General features: G+C 41.6%; 1 protein-coding gene across 1 annotated transcript in view; it reads left to right on the top strand.

The window, feature by feature from the left end:
* LOC108790280 (RNA-binding protein Nova-2-like) overlaps positions 1-7,160 on the top strand; it is a gene marked incomplete at its 5' end in the record, with an annotated part of 19,807 nt that extends 12,647 nt beyond the window's left edge. The window contains 2 exons of the mRNA XM_018560503.1: positions 6,138-6,143; positions 7,150-7,160. The remainder of the gene's footprint in view (positions 1-6,137; positions 6,144-7,149) is intronic.
* Positions 7,161-9,796: the final 2,636 nt, after the last annotated feature.

Below are 9,796 nucleotides of genomic sequence, written 5' to 3'. Positions count from 1 at the left end.
GGGGGGGGGGGGGGGGGGATACATTTGCAATTCTAATTTTAACATGTACAAATTTTAGTGCATATAGATTGACAAGATTTGTATGCAAATTGCAGAAGGGGAGTCACAAACTTCCAGAAAATCACAGTGATGGATGACTTATGATTTGTCATAAGAAGATGTGTATTGTCCATACGCTCTGTTTTTTTATCGGCATGTACAAAATGATTTATATTTTATCTTGTCTGCTAAAATTACAGCCCAAAGCCTATATGAAAGTTTGTTTCGGGAGATATGTTAACATGGTACGTGTATTAAATGAAAAAGCCTTTCATATGTTGACAGAACACCTGAACGTAATTGTGAACAGACTTATTTATTTTTATTTCCTTGTTAGGATGTGCAAAAACTGTGACGCTAGTAATTATAACACATAAACTTTCCTGATATAGAACTAATAAAGGTTTTGCCTGATAAATTACCCCTGCACATACTTTGCAGCCTAACATCAGGCAAATTTTTATCTTTTAGCTTTGTTCTGTCAGGTATTTATATGTATCAATTATATTTCCCTTCACTTCTCGGCCCTGTCACTAGGGGCGTCTCTAACCTCTTGGTTACCTGAGGCTGGAGCGAGAGGAGGGGCTGTGGTGGTAGTGCACGCTAACCAGGGCAGAGGTGGAGAGGTGTGCTTCTGCATCAGGCTAGGCCAGGCAGTGATGTCACTGGTTACAGGGAGCTTTGTAATGTCCCCTTTGCACACCGTACCGATGTATCCCAAAATCCAACTGGTGCTGGAACAACGGTAGACGTAGTGTATCTGGACTTTTCCAAAGCATTTGATACAATGCCACATAAACGCTTGTTATACAAGCTAACGTCTATGGGCTTAGATGAAATAATGTGCACGTGGATAGAAAACTGGCTACAGGAACGTGTACAAAGAGTATTGATTAACGTCACCTTTTCAGACTGGGCTGAGGTCATGAGTGGCATGCCCAGGGTTCTGTGCTGGGCCCCATGCTTTTCAACCTGTTTATTAATGATATCGGAGAGGGAGTAAATAGCAATGTTTCAGTGTTTGCTGATGATATGAAAATTGGGAGGGTAATAGACACGGATTTAGACATTATAACATTACAGGAGGACCTGGATAAAATAGCGGAGTGGGAAACTGTATGGCAGATGAAGTTCAATGTCGATAAATGCAAAGTAATGCACTTTGGAGCTAAAAATAGGCAAATGGGCTACACACTTATGGGTGTGCCGCCCGGGAAGTCGGAAATGGAGAAAGATGTGGGGGTCCTTGTAGACCACCGATTAAAGAATAGCTTGCAGTGCCAGGCTGCTGTAAACAAAGCAAGTAGAGTCCTGCCTTGTATTAAAGAAGGGAATGTATTGCAGGGACAAGTCTATAATTCTGCCACTCTACAGATTACTGGTTCGGCCTCATCTGGAGTATGCGGTCCAGTTTTGGCCACCAGTACTCAGAAAAGATGTCCTTGAGTTGGAAAAAGTCCAGCGGAGGGCAACCAAACTCATTAAGGGGTTGGAGGACCAGAGCTATGAAACAATGCTGTTAAAATTAAATATGTTCACTTTGGAAGTAAGGAGATTAAGGGGGGACATGATTTTTTTGTATAAACTGTTCAATGGTGACAGCAACATTATTAACAAACTCTTTACGGTAAACTTCATGACAAAGACTAGAGGGCACCACCAAAAATTGGGGGAAAAAAATTTCAGCACAGAGGGCGCAAGGGGTTCTTCTCAGTTAGAGCGATTAAGGTCTGGAACTCACTGCCACAGGCAGTGATTTCAGCTAAGAGTGTGGAATCATTCAAGAAACTCGTGGACGATTTCCTTGGATGCTGTAACATACAGGGGTACAGGTACTCCTAAGAGCAAAATCACACATGGACTCATACACACGCACACACCAGCTCAACCATAAATGCATACACGCAATAGGTTGGACTTGATGGACTTGAGTCTTTATTCAACCTCAAATACTATGTAACTATGTAACTGGTGGATAGCGCCACAATATACAATCTGGAAGATATGTTGTCCGCACACCATTCTGCTTCGGAATTTCCTTTTTTTTCGTATTACTTTAGCATCACATGTGAATGCCCCATTTCGGAGCATCACAGGACCCAGGCAAAGTGTCACACTTTATTGTTATAAAACTCTACGTTGCATTATAATTGTGATGGTATGCTAAATGTATTTGATAATAGCTAATAGATAATAGTCAAAACAGAGGCATCTGGCTACAAATGGGCTGCAATGGAGACCAGGGCGGCTGAGAGTGGTTCCTTGCTGCACCTTAATTCTCTGTGTCCTGGATATTTTTATGAGGAAAGCGGGGGGAATTCACTACAGATTTTTTTGTATTGAATCCATAGCTGCACTTCAAAAATTGGTTTATTTAAAAAAATCACTTATTTTTTACCAAGTAGATTATTATTTCGACATGTTTATAAACTTGTTTGCCCCAGTTGTGTTTTTTTTATGTTGACATTTCGTTATCATTTTTATTGCCGAGTTACCTGCATATGTCATGTCTTATGTTAATAAGCGTAAATGTGCTAATAACTTCAGCAAATGTTTTCTTAGCTATGATTAGGTTGAGCATTAGTTGTATTTATATTTATAATGTATGCAAAGACACACAGCAGAAATTGACATATAATTAATATTCTAATGATGTTCTCCCCCCTCTTTTTGCACAAGGTCATCATGTTTGCATTTTGTAAGTTCATTTTAAGTTGAGGGATCAACTTGGACACTCTGAGAATGAAAGTTCTCATTAAAAAGCATAATTGCTTCATTGCCTGGTGGAATTAAGCAATTAATTCAATGTGAATGTCTGTTAATAATGTAAAGATCGGCATTAAGACCACTGGATGGTTTCATTGTATGTGCTGTAGCATGCAACCATTATCTCAATTCTCTTGTCAGCCTTAGTCTCTAGATTGTCTCTCTGGCTTTCTAGACTTATTTACGTTATATTTATGTGAGAACACATTACTTGGCATTTAATGATCTCTCACTACCCTACAGCCATATTTAAGAGATTGCTGTCCAGATTGGATGACTCTTACTTTTTGAGTTAAGTTTGTAATTATTTTATTCATGCAAGCCACATGATTTTAACTCTGACTGAGACAACTGTTTGCATTAAAAGCACAAGTAAAGTCTGCTGTTCCTAATTGGCTATTGTCATAGTATGCAAATATCACACCATACTTGCACATTATGTCACACTTATCTGACAAGTGCTGATTGATCTCTGTCAGTGCCACTTCATCTACAACCACCACCATATCTTCCTCTGCTTCTTCCGGGACCCTGTCATCCTGTCTGACCATTAGACGGCCTGCGATGATTTTCCTGGGCACCTGGCTCAATTCTCAGAACACTGCATATGCTGGGAAGGACCTGGGATAGTGCACTGTACAGTGCATGTGCCTTACAGTACTACCCCAGGTAGTAGAGTACAACAGAGAAAAGCTGTTAGAAGTTAGTAGCAGTGGTTTTTTGAGACTTGGTGTATCTATTCTGCCACAAAACTCTAACTTATAGCAGTTTTTATTTATTTTTAGGTTTATTTCCACTTTTAAATGGGAAAAGCCATAATACTGCTGACATTATTTAAGGGTTTGATAGCTAAATTACCTGTTACTAGGTTAAGACCAGTGGCATCACATGGGGGGTGGCCTGCAGCCGGGTGACACCATCAACACCAAAGTGAGTGACAGTCTTTTTGGTGTAACCCCCTCTTAAAATTTGGGCACCCGGTCGTGGACCGACAGTTGCACAAGAGAGGAGGAGACCCGGCAGCATACCTTATCCCGCCAGGTGAAAGTTCCCGCCGGTGTCCATCACCAAGATGGCCGCCGGCAGGTACAGCAGTGCAGCGCGCGACGTCATCATGCGCATACGCGATGAAGTCAAGTGCGTATGTGATGACATCACAGCAGGGTGTCACCCTGGTACCCGCACCGGGTGTCACCCCACCTCGAGACGCCTCTGGTTAAGACCAATCTTATCTAAGGAAACATAAGTGACTATACTGGAAAGTCTTATTTATTCAATCATTGTTTTTGTCTCAGCATAATCAACTGGGTTGTCTGCTTAACCTATATTTAAACCCAAGAACAAAAATAATACATTTTAGCATAGTAGTGTGGTGGCCAAATTTGTTTTTTTACCTGTTTAACCTGCCAAAACTGTCATAGTGCAAAACAGAGAGAGTGTACAGGAAAATATAAGCTCATTGGATTTCTGTCAGGAAACAGGTGTTTTTTTAACTTATCATATATACATAACCAACTGCTTTTCAATATATATTTCACAGACCAAAAGGGAGAAAATAAGAGAAGTTCATTGTCAGGAATTACATATGCCTTAAAGTGTATTTCCATCTCCGCAGCCAAATTGGGATAAAAGCTATTTTATATTTGTTACATGTTCCCATTCACATAGCATAAGCGAAAAAAAAATGCAGTTTAAATTGCTTTTACTTGGGTTAGGGTTTTAAGGGTTACAATTTCTTCTTGCTTTTATTTCTTTGAGATGTTAGGAGCGGCTGTGAGGGGTGAGGGCTCCGAGGTGACTTGTTAATTGTGTACTAATGAAGCCTATCAGATAAACACAATCCTCAAATTTCAGTCCCAAGTCATTCCATTAGGACGGATCACTGTGAAGGGGCTAAGAAAAACCTGGAATCAGTCATCTTGTCACAAAAACGTTCCCCCAAAAATTAGAAATCAGGGTTACGTGTGGAAAGCTTCCCTGGATTCTCTGGACACATGAGATACTCACATTTGTTTGCTCATCCCCTATACAAGTCCAGTTAGGAACGAACATCCTGCCTACTGCCTGCCGGCTTGTGAAATAGAGGTGACGGAGCACAACTGACTGTGATATGGTTTCGATTGGATGACTACTAAAATCATGCCTTTGCTTTTGAAGGTTAGCGGGTGGCTTCCCGCGCCTTACGGGTAAATTCCCGGCTCCTATCTTGCCAGGCGCATCTTACCGTGGAGTGTCAAGTAGTCTTTCTCTTTTTCTGCACAGTGCGGCCGCACACGAAAGACCAAAATCTTAGAAGAAGCTTCCATTTCATTCACTGAAACCCACGGAGTATCTTGTGCCTTTGGAAAGTGCTGTGAGAGGGGCATCCGCAGCTCCTGCCTGTATTGAGGAGCTACATTCTTTGACAGTAATATCGTCTTATACTGGACACCTCTCCCGAAGTCTTTCTTCCATCTTTACACACAGGACTCTAGCAGGTTCATTTTCCCTCGAGCTCTTTGAACTGCAACATATGTGAGTACATTCTCAGATACATTGTTTCTTTTGAAAAGTACTTCAATCATCCAGAAACCTGCATAGATGGTCCTTTACCACACAGGTGGTTTTTAGGCAACAATTGTTATAATCATGCAGGATATATCCAGTGGAATGTTTTAAGTGTTTTTAAATGTCTCTGGTACATGAGTTTATTGTATATGTCTTTTTCTACTATTAAATATTGTATCAATAATTTTGATTTACCTGTGTTGAACCAATCTTTTTAGAAGGGATTTCTAATTTTTGGGGGAACGTTTTTGTGAATAGTTGCTTGAAACCCTGTAGATTGGTATATTAGTTTATACACTAGCGTAACTCCTCCCCCCTTTTTTTGTTTGTTGAATCAGCCATCTTGCCTGCTTTAACAAAACATCTAAAGGGTAAGACATTTTTTCTATAAGTTATTTTTCAATATGATGATTGGGGCTGATTTACAAAAAAAGTTGTGACTGTTCACACAATAAATTGTGTGAATCTTTGCTTAAATTATCCAATCATGTGCAGAGGAATGGTTAAACAATTAGCTTTTCACATAATTGGGTAATTGTTGAGATAATTGGATAATTGATTGGATAATTGAATAATTGATTGGATAATTGGATAACTGAGATGAAGATTCACACAATTTATTGTGTGAAGATTCTCAAATTCTTTAGTAAATTATTACTTATGACCAAAAATATGCAGTTCTATGCAGTATGCTTTACATATAGACCTGCCATTGGTTATATGTAGTCCAGCTGGAGAGAATCTGAAGAAAGAGATGATGGACACACATTACATAAGAAAGTAACTGGTGAGTCAAAATGTTAAACATTTGGCTGTAGTAGGAGGTAATTTGTTCGCCGAAAGGCTGAGGAACTGTACAATAATGAGTGTCTGCAGTAACAGTGAAGCATGGTGGAGGTTCCTTGCGGGCCTGGGCAGCATTTCTGCAAATGGAGTTGGAGATTTGGTGAGGATCAAGGGTGTCCCCAATGCTGAGAAATACAATCAGATACTTATCCATCATGCAAAACCATCAGGGAGGCGTGTGATTGGCCCCACATTTATTCTGCAGCAGGACAGCGACCCCAAACATACAACCAATGTCATTAAGAAGTATCTTCAGCGTAAAGAAGAACCTGAAAGTGATTGTTTGGCCCCCACAGAGCCCTGATCTCAACATCATTGAGTCTGTGTGGGATTACATAAAGAGAAAGAAGGATTTGAGGCAGCCGACATCCACAGAAGATCTGTGCTTAGTTCTCCAAGATGATTGGAACAACCTGCCGAGTTCCTTCAAAAACTGTGAGCAAGTGTACCTAGAAGAATTGATGTTGTTTTGAAGGTAAAGGGTTATCACATCAAATATTGATGTGATTTGAACTTCTCTTCTGCCTAATTACCTTCCCTTTTGTTAATTGATAAAAAATAAACTAGTATATATACAGGGCTTGAAAAAATTTAGGGTGTCTCACCAGTCAGTCAAAAATTTCACCAGTCAGCATGACCGGACTATAGTCTTGCAATTTACAGGGCTTGAAAATGAACTTGTCCTCTCGTCTGTGACAAGAGGACGCCGGTGCCGGACGAGTCACAGCGGGCGCCGGTTTAAATAGTAACCAGCGCATGCTGTGTCCTGCTTCTGACAACAAGATGCTGGGCCACCATCTGGCTCTGCCCCCACCCACCAGAGAGAGTACCATGTAGAACACAGGGCCTTTCCTGTTAACCAGCGGCGGCGGAAGTGTGCACTCAAGTCACAGCCTCTGTCACCTGGCGTGTGTGCGGAACAGGACAGAGGACCGTGGTCTCCAGCTGTAGCGCTGGGGAAAATTCCCCTTAGCGTTCCTTAGCAACCACAGCGGCCATAATTTAAGGCTAAAGACAGGAAATAATGCATAACAAAGCCATAGGAGACATTAAGGTGGTATCTGGATGTCATAACAGGCTGTTATCAAATACAAAGGCAACAAAAGCAACATCACAAACCAATTTGGAATGAGTGTTGGTGCTCATGGCAACAGTAAATATTGGCAAATAAACATTATGTAATGTATTGTGGACAGTAAATAAGTATACTGTGGTATATGGTATGTCACTGTTGCAATGTATGAAAGCAAAATACAACCTGAGATGACAAGTGGGGTACAGGATGCAGATATGGAAAGAGTGTACGGTGAAATTAACAAAAATATTACAGACCAAAAAGAGAGAAAAAGAAAAAATGAAAGAAACAAAAATGATAATCTGTATGGCAGAACCCAGAGCTGCCCCTTGATTGTGGGCCCACTGGTGGTGCACCCCAAAAACTGCTCAAAAAACTTTATTACATACAGATTATAATTTTTTGTTTTTTTCCCTTTTTCTTTTTCCCTCTTTTTGGTCTGTAATATTTTTGTGACAGAGGCCATGACTTGAGTGCACACTTCCGCCGCTGCTGGTTAACAGGGAAAGCCCTGTGTTCTACGCGGCACTCTCGCTGGTGGACGGGGGTTGAAGCCAGCTGGCGGCCCAGCGTCTTGTTTCCTGAAGCCGGACACAGCGTGCGCTGATAACTGTTTAGGATGGGGAGGTGTTGTGGGTCGGGGCTGGATTTGTTTTGGGTATCTAAGGACCGAATTTGGGTTAGAAGGTGGTCGATTCTCTGCTTACCCATTCTCCGTGCTCTGGCTCCGATCTTCATAAGGAGACCCCGAATGTAGGCCTTATGCGCGTTCCAGAGGTTGAATGGGTCAGGAGAAGTTGGTGTGTTGAGCCCAAAAAAGGCTGATAACTATTTAAACCGGCTCACGCTGTGACTCGTCCGGTACCGGCATCCTCTGTCCTTCCTTGTCACAGACGAGAGGACAAGTTAATTTTCAAGCCCTGTATACACACTATATTGCCAAAAGTATTGGGACACCTGCCTTTACACGCACATAAAGTTTAGTGGCATCCCAGTCTTAGTTCATAGGGTTCAGTATTGAGTTGGCCCACCCTTTGCAGCTATAACAGGTTCAACTCTTCTGGGAAGGCGTCCACAAGGTTTAGGAGTGTGTCTATGGGAATGTTTAAGCATTCTTCCAGAAGCGCATTTGTGAGGTCAGGTACTGATGTTGGAGAAGAAGGCCTGGCTCACAGTCTCCACTCTAATTCATCCCAAAGGTGTTCTATCAGGTTGAAGTCAGGACTCTGTGCAGGCCAGCCAAGTTCTTCCACCCCAAATTCGCTCATCCAATTCTTTATGGACCTTGCTTTGTGCACAGGTGCATAGTCATGTTGGAACAAACTGTTCCCACAAAGTTGGGAGCATGAAATTGACCAAAATGTCTTGGTATGCTGATGCCTTAAGAGTTCACTTCACTGGAGCTAAGGAGCCAAGCCCAACCCCTGAAAAACATCCCCACACCATAATCCCCCCTCCACCAAACTTTACACTTCGCACAATGCAGTCAGGCAAGTACCGTTCTCCTGGCAACGGCCAAACCCAGACACATCCATTGGATTGCCAGACCGAGAAGTGTGATTCGTCACTCCAGAGAACATGTCTCCATGTCTCTAGAGTCCAGTGGCAGCGTGCTTCACACCACTGCGTCCGACGCTTTGCATTGCACTTGGCGATGTAAGGCATGGATGTAATTGCTTGGCCATGGAAACGCATACCATGAAGCTCTCTACGCACTGTTGTTTTGCCAATCTGAAGGTCACACAAAGTTTGGAGGTCTGTAGCTATTGACTCTGCCGACAGTTGGCGACTTCTGTGCACTGTGCGCTTCAGCATGCGCTGACCCCGCTCTGTCATTTTACGTGGCCTACCACTTCGTGGCTGAGTTGCTGTTGTTCCCAGTTGCTTCCACTTTGTTATAATACCACAGTTGACTGTGGAATATTTAATAGCAAGGAAATTTCCCGGATGGACGTATTGCACAGATGGTACCATGGTACCACACTTGAATTCACTAAGCTCCTGAGAGCGACCCATTCTTTCACAAATGTTTGTAGAAGCAGTCTGCATGCCTAGGTGTTTGATTTTATACACCTGTGGCCATGGAGGGGATTGGAACACTTGAATCCAATGATTTGGAGGGGTGTCCCAATACGTTTGGCAATATAATGTATATGTAAACCTTTAAACTTGACCAGCTTGTATATTTTATTCATCTCCTTATATCTATTCTATTTTACCAGTACTATAGTAAAAACTGCAATGTATGTAATGCATGTATTCATTTAAGTATACCATATTTCCTATACCTATTCCATCACCTATAGGATTGGAGAAAGACTAACACAGAATCTTATGAGGGTTAATTATATTTCATCTCATTTTGGATTTTGCATGGATAAACATTTTCATTATGCAGATGGGATGAATCTTTATGCCTAATGAGTTTCTTTTTGACAGATTCAAAAATAAGTTAATAAGCATTCAGAGAAAGGTTAGTATTAATTATATTTCAGTCACATGTTATCCCCAGAGTGACAGATA

This window comes from Nanorana parkeri, unplaced genomic scaffold (assembly GCF_000935625.1).
Source record: "Nanorana parkeri isolate BGI_ZX_2015 unplaced genomic scaffold, ASM93562v1 scaffold460, whole genome shotgun sequence".
Taxonomy (NCBI): domain Eukaryota; kingdom Metazoa; phylum Chordata; class Amphibia; order Anura; family Dicroglossidae; genus Nanorana; species Nanorana parkeri.
The sequence above is the reverse complement of the archived record's forward strand: the minus strand, read 5'-3'. Positions and strand labels throughout refer to the sequence as shown.